The sequence below is a fragment of the Aethalodelphis obliquidens genome, unplaced genomic scaffold (genome assembly GCF_003676395.1).
Source record: "Aethalodelphis obliquidens isolate GAN/ISIS:26980383/991018 unplaced genomic scaffold, ASM367639v1 scaffold32, whole genome shotgun sequence".
Lineage (NCBI taxonomy): Eukaryota > Metazoa > Chordata > Mammalia > Artiodactyla > Delphinidae > Aethalodelphis > Aethalodelphis obliquidens.
In genome coordinates, this window is record NW_020837976.1 from 7,566,920 (window position 1) to 7,576,998 (window position 10,079).

A 10,079-nucleotide genomic window follows, 5' to 3' on the forward strand; every position below is an offset into this window, starting at 1 on the left:
AAAAGAGAATGTATTGACTCTAGGGGTCAGGTTTCCCATCAAGCCCTGATCTGGTGTTCAAATACCATAAGATGATGAATTTCACTGTTTACTTCTCAGTTATGCTTTTCTCCTGTTTTTTGGCTTCATCCTCAGGCAGCCTCCCTATACTCGGAGAGGGACAGCTCCAGGTTTACTGTTCCACCTATTCTCCAGGTGGAAAAAGTGTGTCTTCCTCAATAATTGCCACAAATTCCTGAAATGATGTCAGGTGGCCTGTGTCACACCTCCAAGCTTGAATAATTCACTGTGTCAAGGAGTGTGGACTCTAAGACTGTCTCTCCAGGATGATGGAGACACCCTTGTCCTTGAAAGTGGAAAGCAATCAATTTCACTAAACCACGTGGAACGAAAGAAGGAAAATTGGGGTATGACAGTGGAAGGAAGAAGGTGAAGCGAGACAAATGAAGCAACAGAAAAACAGGTTTTTCAACCTGGAAAGAAGGTTTAAGATATCGGAGAAACGATGGGAAAGTTGTTGAATAATTTTGTTCTTGTGGTCAAAGAATAGAGGTAAGGAAAGAACACTGTTTAAATTTAACCAACCAGAACAGAGAGCCTGGCTGAGATCAACCTACAGTTTCCTGTCCCAGTTGCCTCAGATGGGGAGTTCCCTTCTGTCGTAGCAGAAGAGTAAAGTGGTTTAGAGCAGCAGGCCCCAACATTTTTGGCACCAGGGACCGGTTTCATGGAAGACAATTTTTCCATGGACTTGGTGGGGGGGATGATTCAGGCGATAATGCGAGCGATGGGGAGTGGTGGGGAGCTATGGGGAGCGGTGGGGAGCAGTGGGGAGCGATGGGGAGCAATGGGGAGCTGTGGGGAGTGATGGGGAGTGGCAGGTGAAGCTTTGCTCACTCACCCACCACTCATCTCCTGCTGTGCGGCCTGGTTCCTAACAGGCTGTGGACCTGAACCAGTCCACAGCCCAGGGGTTGGGGACCCCTGGTTTAGAGGCATCTTCCTGGGTCCCTAAACAAGCTCCAAAACTTACTAATTCTATGATTTTGAACAAGATCCTTAACATCTCTGTGCCTCACTTTCCTCCTCTGGAAAATGTGTGTACCTCTCTCATGAGGCTGTGGTGAAGAGCAGTTGAAAATATAAAGTGCTTAGAAGGGCATGTGGTCCACAGGAGACTTATATCAGTATTAGTCATTCTTGTTTTTATTAATGTAATTATAATAAGAAAAGCCACAGGCAAATGTGAACATATGTATGGGTGACACAACATATGATATTAGAAGTTCATCCTCAGAGGGGATGACAGAAGGGATTCGAGATGAATACAAAGTGTGAGATCACATAGCAAATCACTAAGAGCTACCTGGTTATAGAATTCGCTGGTTTTTTCTCCCTGTTGTATGTTTGTGATCAGACTCAAACCAAATTAGCATCGATTAAATTTTTCTAACTTGTTGCTCTGTGGGCATCACTTCCTGGAAGAATTTGTAATAGGCGGCCTTTAAGATGGTTCCCCATCCTTCCTAAGTCCTGACATGCATGCTCTTGTGTAATTTCCACCCCTTGGTTGTAGGATGGACTTATTCACTTGCTTCTGATGACTAGAATATGGCAAAATTTGTGTGATGGATGCCACTTCTGAGATTTGGTTATAAAAAAGCTATGGCTACTGTCTGGGCATGCTGTCTAAATCTCTCTTTCAGGTCACTTTACCTGGGGGTATCTAGCTGCCCTGATGTGAGGCAGCCCTGTGGTGAGGGGCTGACTCCCACCAATAACCACCTGAGTGAAATTGGAAGCAAGTCCCTCCATCTCTAAATGAGCCTTTGTATGAGTCCACAGCTCTGGCTGACAGCTCAACTGTAACCTCATGAGAAACCCTGAGCCAGAGGCACTCAGCTAAAACCACATCCTGAGCCCTGACCCACAGACACTGTACAATAATAAACATCTATTTACTTAAAACAATACTTAAAACAAAAAATACTGCTTTAAGCTTCTAAGTTTGGGAGTAATTTGTTATACGACAATAGATAACTGATAAATAATTTCTAGACTAAAAACTGTAGGACATAATCATCCAATAGCTTTCATGACTTGGTGTGATTTACTAGTAAATGTGGCAACTTTTTGCCTGAAAGGATCCCCATGGCCCTTACTGCCATCAAAGAGAGCTGAACCACCCCAAGTAGAGAGAATGGAGGAAGCTGTCAACTAATTTATGTTAGTATTTAAACAAACACACTTTTACGCACTCCTGATCATAACCTTTACTAGACCGTAATATGTAGGTATATATCATGCCATAGAGAGGAGAGAGAAAGCATATAAAATTATTTTGGGGCCCCAACCTCCATAAGTTCAACCTGGGGATAAGATATATACAGGTAATTCATTAAGTTAAACCATAGTACAATAAATTAAGTGTCAGAATGGTGTACTATGACAGAGTAGTTATTCCACTTAATTTGAAAGATCAAAAATGTACTTTATTTTGATAAACTCAACTTTTCCATGCCTCCTTCCTGCTCAGCAGAAGGGAAATTATTTTTAGACCAACCTGGCAAATTCAATCCAAAACAATAACTTTTATTCTACCCTGGGTAATAAAATAGCAGATTCTCCCAGGAAATAATCAAATCCAAGTAGTCTCATTCCCTCAGTCATCGTTCACAATTCCAAGTTTTCTTTCTGAGCTTCCTCCCCAATTCTCCACACTTTTTTTTTTGTCTGAAACAAGGAAAACAGGGAGGAAGGTCATCTGCTGCTATGGTCGAGGGACCATGAAGCTGTATGTTTTATTCGATGTCATTTCTCTGTGGCTTCTGGCATCTGGTGTTTTCATGTTGCCCTGTATTGCCTCTGGTGCTGAAGGCAAATGATGCAGGCTACCTTGTAGAACATTTCAGAGATCCTAAGTCCTCAGCTGGGCAGCTGCTGTAGCCCTCCAGTGCAGCGAAGTCTCTATGAAATGCCACAGATTCTCTCTGCTTTCCTGAACTCGTTTGTGTGAGCAGCAAACTGGTTCAAGTGTCAGCTACTGTCCATTGCCTTCTGTGAGCTTATCAGAAATCTTGGAGTCAATGCCATCCCAACTAGGATTCCCATGTGACGGGCAGTTTCTGAGAATGGTAGGGGGTGGGCTATTCTCTCTCTCGTTCTATGCCTCCCTTTCTCCCTTTTTTGGACTGCTTACGCTAGGGGAAGTCAGGTGCAATGCTAGGTCCTGTGGTAGTCCTGCAGAAATGTCCACGTGTCCAGGGACTGAGGGAAGACTCAAGTCTACAGTCAGTGAAGGGTGTAGGACCTGCAGGGATCTCCTTCAATCCAAGAGTGCACAATGAACAGAGCCCACCTGAACAAGCTTGGAAATGGACCAAACCCCAGAAGAGATGACAAATCTTTAGTAGAGACTACAGCCCTAGCTGACAGCTCGACTGCCACCTCATGAGACACTTTGACCCAGAGATATACCTAGCTAGGCCATGCTTGGCTTTTTGAACTATAGAAACTATGATAATAAATGTGTGTTTTATAAGTGCCAAGTATCGGAGTAGTTTCTTAAACTGCATAGATAACTAATACATCATGTCACCTGGTGAGTATTGTATATTATTTCTCCCAAGCCCTGACATCACTGCAGGTCATGTGTATATCAAGATACAGATTATAAATTGGGACCATGCCCTTTTCTCAGAAACCACCCCTAAACTACAAGGGGAATTCTCTTGTGGTGAAAGTTTTTACGGGGTAACATAATTAAACGTTCTTCTACCCATACTCCTGCACAAAGGAGGAAGAAAAGATAAATTACCAGAGTTTAAGGATCTCCAGAGGCTGTTCCACAAACCTCTGACATCCCTACCCTGCTATTACCCGTATTCCCTCTTCATATCTTCTAGTGGTAAATGTTGCTTCAATAAAATAAAATTTTTAAAATGTATATATATATATATATATATATATATATATATATATATATATATACATACAACAGACACAGAAAACAAACTTATGGCTCCCAAAGGGGAAAGAGGGAAGGGAGGGATAAATTAGGAGTATGGAATTAACAGATACACACTACTATGTATAAAATAGATAAACAGCAAGGATCTACTATATAGCAGAGGGAACTATATTCAATATCTTGTAATAACATATAATGGAAAAGAATGTGAGAAAGGATAATATATAGCTGAATCAATTTGCTGTATGCCTAAAACATTGTAAATCATCTACCTCAATGAAAAATTAAACTTAAAAATCCCAGCTCTTTTAAGTATAGTGTGTATTTAATCAAGAAAATTATCTTTAAAAAAAAAACAGCTCTTTTTTGCTTGAAACTTGTTGCAGATTGGGAAAACCCTGAAGTAGGAATAAAACTTTCTTAATGTTTAGCAATTTGAATAAATGTGTCATTATCCTCAGACATGAACACTCTCCCTAGTCATTCATATACTCTGCACATAGTCACCGTGAAGAGACAGACGGCAGTAAGCCAGGAGAGCAGGGGAAGAAACCACCTAATGTTAACTCACGGTATAATGTAGCAGAATTCTCTGAGGAAGAGATCAGTGGAAGCTGGTCCTGTGGATGAGGTGGGATTTGTTCTGAGCCTTAAAGGATTGGAGGATTTGCATAAATAGATTGGAGGTTTAAAATCATTTCAGAAAGTGCAAAAAAACCCCACAAAACTGCACAAAAGGCACTAAGATCAAAATTGCATTTGGAGGGATAGTGGGAAAAGGAAATTTGTAGGAACAGGGTTGTCTGTTAGGCAGCCGAAAGAGAAAGATTTCTATCACACTGGATTACTCAGAGTCTGACCATTATCCGGAGACAAAGAGATGTTTTTGAGTAGAGGAATAAGACAATGAAATTAATGACATAATAAATTGATGAAATGGCAATTGATAACCTAAGAATAAATATTTATTGAGGGTCTTCTATGCATCAGGCGTAACACTGAAAGTACAATGGTAAGCAGAGAGATATAGCTGCTACCCTCATAGAGTTTACTATCCACGGAGGAAAACCATAATTTTAAAAGTAAATCATGTAGTTTGTGCTCAAAGTGCTTGGAAGTTGAAATTCAGTGACACGAGAGGCTATAAGGAGAGAACTTCATGGAGTCAGGCTTTCCTAAAGATTTTTTCAAAGGAAACTTTTTTTTTGAGGTAATTACAGATTCACATGCAGTTGTAAGAAATAATACAGATTCCACATATCTGTTGCCCAGGTTTCTTCAACGGTAACACATTGAGTAACCATAGAACAGTATCACGACCAGGGTATGGACATTGATACGGTGAAGATGCAGAGCATTTCCATCATAAGGATTTCTCATGTTGCCTCCTTTAGCCACACCTACCTCCTTCTTGCTCCACCCCCATATTCATCTCTGAACTGCTAATGTGGTCTCCACTTCTAAAATGTTGGCGTTTCAAAAATGCTACATAAATGGAATCATGCAGTGTATAACTGGTGATTGGCCTTTCATATTCTGCATAATTTTGTGCATGTATCAATATCTTATTCCTTTCTTATGGCCAAATAATTTTTCTTGGTATGGAAGTATTACAGTGTATTTTTTTGTAATAATGTATCTCTCTTTTTTTTTTTTTTTTGCGGTATGCGGGCCTCTCACTGTTGTGGCCTCTCCCGTTGCGGAGCACAGGCTCCGGACGCGCAGGCTCAGCGGCCATGGATCACAGGCCCAGCCGCTCTGCGGCATGTGGGATCTTCCCAGACCAGGGCACGAACCCGTGTCCCCTGCATCGGCAGGCGGACTTTCAACCACTGTGCCACCAGGGAAGCCCAATAATGTATCTTTTTTAAAAAAATATTTATTTATTTGGTTGCACCAAGTCTTAGTTGTGGCAGGCGGGCTCCTCAGCTGCGGCTCACCAGCTCCTTAGTTGTGGCATGCAAACTCTTAGTTGCGGCATACATGTGGGATCTACTTCCCTGACCAGGGATCGAACCCAGGCTCTCTGCGTTGGGAGCACGGAGTCTTATCCACTGTGCCATCAGGAAGCCCCTACAGTGTATTATTTTTAAGACTGCCAAATCACTTTCTAGAGGGGTTGTATTATTTTACATTCCCTTCAATAATATATGAGTGATCCAGTTTCTCCACATCTTCTGCAACATTTGGCATTGTCATTTTTTAGGTATGTAGAAATAATTCATTGTGGTTATAATTTGCATCTTCCAAGGGGCTGATGATGTTGAACATCTTTTCACGTGCTTATTTGTGAACTGTATATGAAATATATGTTTGTGTCTTTTGTCCATTTTAAATTAGGTTTATTTACTTTATTTTATTTTATAAATTTATTTATTTATTTATATTTTTGGCTGCGTTGGGTCTTCGTTGCTGTGCGCGGTGTTTCTCTAGTTGTGGTGAGCGGGGACTACTCTTCGTTATTGTGTGAAGGCTTCTCATTGAGGTGGCTTCTCTCATTGCAGAGCATGGGCTCTAGGCACATGGGTTTCATCAGTTGTGGCTCGCAGGCTCAGTAGTTGTGGCTCACAGGCTCTAGAGCGCAGGCTCAGCAGTGTGGTGCACGGTCTTAGTTGCTCCACGGCATGTGGGATCTTCCCGGACCAGGGATCGAACCCCTGTCCCTTTCTGTGGCAGGTGGATTCTTAACCATTGTGCCACCAGGGAAGCCCAGTTTATTTACTTTAATGTGTGTCTTGAGAGTTTTCTTATGTTCTAGATACATGTGGTTTGCAATTTTTTTTCTCCCAGTCCGTATCTTGGCTTTTCAGTCTCTTAAAAGGGTCTTTCACAGAGCAAAATATTTAAAATTTTGATAAAGTCTAATGTTAATTTTTCCTTTTATGGATCATGCTTTTAGTGTCAAGTCTAAGAACACTTTGCCTAGCCATAGATACTGAATTTTTTCCTTTTTTTTTAAAGTTTAGTAGTTTTACATTTTCCATTTAAGTCCATGATCCATATTGAGTTGATTTTTGTATCATGTGAGAGACTTAAGTCAAGGTTTATTCTTCCTGCCTGTAGATGTCTAATTACTCCAACACCATTTGTTGAAAAGGCTCTCTTTTTGTTTCTCTGTTTTAATTTTCCTGCCTCCCGTGATTTTCATGAACATATTTTAGAATACCATTTTGATTTATCTAAAGTGTTTTTGAGTGTATCTCTTTGTATAGCTTTCTTAGTGCTTGCTCTAGGCATTACATTTTATGTACATAACTTATCATAGTCCAATAGTGTTGTGATTTAACCAGTTCAAATATTTTAGTATATTAAGTAGTCTTACATTTATGTGAATTTGGAATTATACTGATTTAGAGAATTGTCCTTTTTCATTAATATTATATTTTGTCTTTTCTTATTTAATTAAATAAGCTTCAAAAAAAACCCAAAACAACAACAACAAAAAGTATACAAACCTCATCTCCCTCTGCATCTCCTTACCATCCTACATTTATAATATTTATAATTATATTCATTATAATAAATGTATATATTTTGTATATTGTACTTGTATATTTATATTCATTTATATGTTTATATTTAATCAATGTTATTTATCAAATAATATTTATTAAATATAAACAGTTTCTCTATAGACTTTTAGAACCATATCAAAAAGCATTTTAATTTTGGGGTCACCCTTAAAACAATTTCGAAGACTCACGATAAGAAGAATATTTTGTATTTAGCCATAATTTTGCTTACTATGTTGTTTATTTTCCTTTGATGTTCCCAAACTCCTTCACTTGTTTCTTTTCTGTTTAGAGAGCTTTCTTTATCCATTCTTATAGGATAAAGGTCTGCTGGTGAAAGATTCTTTTAATTTACCTTCATCTAAGAATGTTTTGATTTTTCCCCTCACTCCTGGAGGATATGCTAACTGGACACTGTACACTGGGCTGCCAGTTCTCTTTCAGACTTGAAAAATGTTAGATCACTTCCTTCTGACGTATATGTTTCCTAATAAAAAGTCCTCTGTCATTCAATTATGTTCCCTCTATAGGTTACATGTCACTTCTTTTTCACTGCTTTCAAGACTTTTTTTTTGTCTTAAGTTTTCAGAAGTTTGACTATGATGTTTTATAAAAGTATAGAATTCCTTGGGTTTTATGCCATTTGGAGTTTGCTCACCTTGAATCTTTAGGTTTATGTCTGTTGCCAAATTTGAGAATTTTTCAGCCTTTATTTTTAAGTACTTTTTCATCTCTGTGCTCTATCTCCTCTTCTTCCAAAAGTCTGCAATGTATTTTAAAGGGTAAATGGGAAGCAACTGATAAGTTTTAATCAAGGGACTTATATCATTAAGCTTTTAATGAGAAACAAGCCATCCCACAACTTAGTGGGTTCAAACAAGTATTTAATTAGCTCACAACTCCGTGAGTTGGCAGTTTGGGTTGGTCTCAGCAGGGTAGCTTTTATTCCAGGTCTCAGCTGGTGTTAACCATGCATCTTCGGTTAGCTGCTGTGTTGGCTAGAGGCAGGTGACTGTGGAAAGTCTGCACTGGGATGGCTTGTCTCAAATGTCCCTTGACCTTCCAGCAGACTAAACTGAGCTTTCTCACCTGGTGGTGGAAGTCCTGAATGACCTATGAGAAGCAAGCTCCGATGTGTAACAGCTTTGCAAGACTCTGCTATTGGTATGCTTGCTAATGTCCCATTGGCCAGAGTAAGTCACATAACCAACCCAAATTCAAGGGATGGAAAAATAGATTCCAACTTTCAATGGCAGGGGAAAATTTTTGCAATCCAGTGCAGGGTTATTATAATCTTTTTATTTATTTATTTATTGCGGTACGTGGGCCTCTCACTGTTGTGGCCTCTCCCGTTGCAGAGCACAGGCTCTGGACGCGCAGGCTCAGCAGCCGTGGCTCACGGGCCCAGCCGCTCTGCGGCATGTGGGATCTTCCCGGACCGGGACACGAACCCGTGTGCCCTGCATCAGCAGGCAGACTTTCAACTACTGCGCCACCAGGGAAGGCCTATTATAATCTTTTTAAAAGAGTATTTGATACTTTGAGAGGTATGATTTGCAAGAAGCAAAAGTTAAGGCAGAGAGATCATTTTAAATAGGAAGAGAGAGAAAACTGGAGATTTAAAATATGCTTAAGGGGTAGCATTGACAAGTGATTCATTATGCGTGAGTAGAGCAGAAACGATGTGTCATGCATCGCTATTAGGTTCCTGTCTTGAGCAATTTGAGGAATAGTAGTGACATTTATTGAATTGGGAACCCTAGAAGTGGCAAGATAAAGACAAGGGTAATGAGTTCAGTTTGGGATAAATTTTATTTGAGGTACAGAAAGGCATCCAAGTGGAAATATTGACTACATTGTTCAGCAGAGGGCCACGGTTTAAAAAAAGAGGTCTGATGGAAAGAAAACCATCTGTAAGTTATCAACTTATTGACCATACATGGCTTTGGTCATAGAAATGGGTGAGTTAAATGGTAATATTCATAAGAGTTCTATGGTTCTGAAAATAAGAAAAATGGAACAAGTGCAGGATACTATTGAGTTCAACAGTCTTTAGCAGTAGTCAGAAGGATATTTTATTTTACTATTTTATTAAGCACACATATCTTTAGTATTTGTTTAAAAGACTTGAGTATATTTGTCAAAAGACAAATAAGTGCAAAATCCAATCTTAGTTATCACCCATGGTGGAAGCTACAGACTGACTTCCATGAGGGAAGGGTCAGGTGATTATATATGTGTAACAAGGAGTCAGGGCTCTATGATCATAGGATCATATCCCTCATGGTATTATGTAATTATTAATATAACAACTCCATATAGAGTCTAGTCTGTCTGATCAGGGTTGCTACCAAAATTCACTCAGTAAAATAATAATAGACAAAATTCAAAAATATTTGGGATGATATTTGACTTAGTTTCAACTATGAGAATTGAACTGGATTTCTGAAGTCCAGAGATCATGACCAGCCAAAATTTCTGGCCATATGTCATCTCTGTCTTGTGTGTATATTTCTTAGTGTGTTTATGCATCTTTCAGCTCTAGGTGGAATTAGAATAAAATACAGAGAATTTTTTTTTTTTTTTGCGATACACGG